Source organism: Tupaia chinensis, unplaced genomic scaffold (assembly GCF_000334495.1).
Source record: "Tupaia chinensis unplaced genomic scaffold, TupChi_1.0 Scaffold144025_1, whole genome shotgun sequence".
Classification (NCBI taxonomy): domain Eukaryota; kingdom Metazoa; phylum Chordata; class Mammalia; order Scandentia; family Tupaiidae; genus Tupaia; species Tupaia belangeri.
Window position 1 is genome coordinate 328,833 of NW_006203877.1, and position 3,704 is coordinate 332,536.

Consider the following 3,704-nt stretch of genomic DNA (forward strand, 5'->3'; position numbering starts at 1 on the left):
CAATGAAAGAAAATTTATTTTTCTGAATTGAAAATAGAAACGAAGAGACTTTCTATGATACTGATTTGGCCTTCCATTTGGGAAACCACTGATCACCTGTTTTCACTGTTCAGTAAAACAGACATGACAGCTAACATAATAATCTCTTTTATAACATTATATTCAGATTATTTTTACAGATTTCATTGACATCAGCTGCTGTTCACACATTGGTTTTGTTTATCTGGATTAGCTGCCTTCTCTTTTTTTCCCCACATTTCCTAACCGATTCTTGCTTGGTGTCATCTTTGGCAACACAATGACACTAGAAATGGAGAACGCTCTTAATGTTCAGCTCTTAGTTACAGCCATAGCCGGATGTTTAGTGTCATGTAGTCAGAGCGAGTTTATAATGGATGGAGTTTGCTACTTTTTATCCAGATATTTGAACAGTGTGTATATATAACCTCTACTCTTCGAAAAAAGAAGATGCAAGCCAAGAGTGTGAATAATGTTTATGTACGCTTATGCAATTTAAGATAAATATCACCATCTTTAGGGAGATCTGTTTCCATTATAACATGACATTTTTCTACAAAGTAGGTGGCAGAGGATGTATTGATTCTCTTTTTACAAAAATAAATATTTCATCAGTAAACATGAAATTATAGTATATCTATTTTGTGGCATGCACAGCATAGCCTCAATTCACACACTGAGATACTGATTTACAAACACTAAATGGGTTTTATCCAAATAGTAATAACCCCTCAAATCCATTGAAGCTAAGTTTTCTATAGAAACTGTCACATAGAGACCTGCAGTTGGCATAATGGCTACGTCGCTGGACTGCCTTATAGTCAACCATGGTCCAAGTCCCAGACCCAGTGACTTAAGTGGCTTGAACTCATGCTGGGCACGTGTGCATGCATGCCCAAACTCCTGAGAGGAGAATGGAGGGGAAGGGATTGCGGCGTGGCCATCCCCCCCGGAGGGTTATTTCTCGCTTTCTGTCTCTTTGTCTCTCTCTGTCTTTCTGGCGAGCACACGCACCCTAGAGCAAAAACTCTCCAAAAAAGAGAAACTGTCACATAATTTTAGTGGTTTTACTATAAATACATTATAAACATATCACAAAAAAATGAACTATATACAATGTACTTATAAATTTGCGTCGCTGGACTGCCTTATAGTCAACCATGGTCCAAGTCCCAGACCCAGTGACTTAAGTGGCTTGAACTCATGCTGGGCACGTGTGCATGCATGCCCAAACTCCTGAGAGGAGAATGGAGGGGAAGGGATTGCGGCGTGGCCATCCCCCCCGGAGGGTTATTTCTCGCTTTCTGTCTCTTTGTCTCTCTCTGTCTTTCTGGCGAGCACACGCACCCTAGAGCAAAAACTCTCCAAAAAAGAGAAACTGTCACATAATTTTAGTGGTTTTACTATAAATACATTATAAACATATCACAAAAAAATGAACTATATACAATGTACTTATAAATTTGAGTTTTAAATATATGTTTTACACAATTAAAAATAATACAAAACTTATCAAAAAAGGTATAAGGGTGTTCAAAAATGCTCATGGAAAATGTGTATTATGAAAACATGCATGGATTTTTTAAAATGCTTACACCAAGGTAAACTCATACTTAAATTCCACTTTCCTACAAAATTTTGAAGTCCCCTCACACACAGATGGCAAATAAGCATATGAAGAGATGCTCCATTCCAGATGTCATCAGGGAAATGCAAATAAAACATTGAGATACTACCACAGACTGTCATGAATAAATCCAGAGCACCGACACAACAGATGCTAGCAAGGATGTGGAACGAGAAGTCTCATTCATTGCTGGTGGGAATGCAAAATGATACCTTTTGGAAGGAGTCTGGAACCTTCTTACATACTGAATAGACTCTCATCATATGATGCAACACTCTCACCTATCTCCTCCATTTTTCCATCCTTGTTGGGATTTGGGGTATTTACCCAAAGGAGCTGGAAACACATAGAAACTTGCAAGTGGATATTTATAGCCATCTTATTAGTAATTGCCCCACCTCAGAAGCAACCAAGATATCTCTCAGTAAGTGAATGGATAAATAAACTGTGGTACAGCCAGACAGTGGAATAATATTCAGCACTAAACAGAAATGAGCTACCAAGCCAGGAAAAGACATGGAGTCTAATATTTCTCATATATTATCATCATTTTTGTTGTTGTTGTTGTTATTTTCTCTATCTTTTTGGTGTTTTTTTCTAGGTCAGAGGTTTTATCTTCGACTTTTAATACTTTCAAGAGAGTTTTTGATTTCCTGCATTACAGACTTCATCTCTAATAGTTCCATCTGATTCTTTCTTAGAGCATCCATTTCTTCTTTCATATCATGGAAGGACTTCCTAATCCCGCTAACTCATTGTCTCTTTTCTGTTCCGACTCATAGAATTCTGTCCCTATGAATATTCTAAATTCTTTCTCTGATGTTTTGGTAACATCTTCTGTTTTTTCAAGAGATGGAAAGGAGTTGTTGTGTTTTTTCGATGGAGACATATTTACTGGTTTATTCAGACCTGAGGCTCTTCTACTTCTAGCCATGGGGAGAGGTATTCACTTTTGGATACCTTTATGGAGAATGTTTCTTTGTAGGGAACATGTGTGCTTCCCTTTTACTGTGGACTGATGTGTGCCGAAGTCTCTCTTCTGCAGTGTTTTGCAATGTGATCTACATAGGAGGACTCTTCTATTCGGGAATCTGGAAAGCAGTCTTTCCTTTTTTGCAAGTGGTTGAGTAAAAGGGAGGATCCCGGGGAGCCTCACAGTACCAGGGTGTTTGAAAACTGTGATTCTAGACCTTTCTAGCCCCTTATGAGGGGAGGATTAGCAGGAGATGACAATATAAGATGGAAGAGAACAGAGTATGAGAGACAATAAAGAAAAAGTTGGGCACAATTTCCCCACGGGTCTGGAGATCAAAATGGGCTCTGCTGGAGAGTTGGGGGCAGTCCTGTGGGGTAAGAAATTGGAAATTAACAAAAGAAAGAAGAGAAGGGGGAAAAAAGGGCCTACCTTGATGACAGAGAAAGAGGCTCACTTGGGTTGGGGCAGCTCAAGCTGGAGCTGGGGAAGGGGGGGAGGAATCTCTGTTTGAATGTTCATTATTTCTTTTCTCCTGGCATTTTTCGGAATTTTTTTGTTGTTGTTTTATCAATTCCCTGAGGCACGATGTTAAGTTGCCCTTTTGGCACCTTTCTATGTTTTTTGGGGGGGTTCACTAATTGCTCTAAACTTCCTTCTTACGAATGTTTTTGCTGTGTCCCATAAATTATGGAAACTTGTGTACTCATTAACATTTGTTTCCATAAATATTTTGATTTCAGTCTTAATCTCTTCAATAGTCATGAAGTCATTCTGAAGTAGGTTATTTAGTTTCCATGTATTTTTGTATTTTCAAGGATTTTTCCTGAGATTTTTTTTTCTACATTAATTCACTATACACCATCACAACACACCAATGAATTTTCCATCCAAAATATACTGTGCATTGGTTCAATCAAGCACATCAACATACATGTTCTCAGCAAATAATTTTCCAATTCTTACATCCTGCATACCTTGCCCTTTGTCTTGCCATCCCTGATTCCCCATCCCCCACCCTCTGCTATGTCCCATCTTCCTCCTCCATTGTCCCTGGCATCCATGGTTGCCCTCCATGCCTTCCGC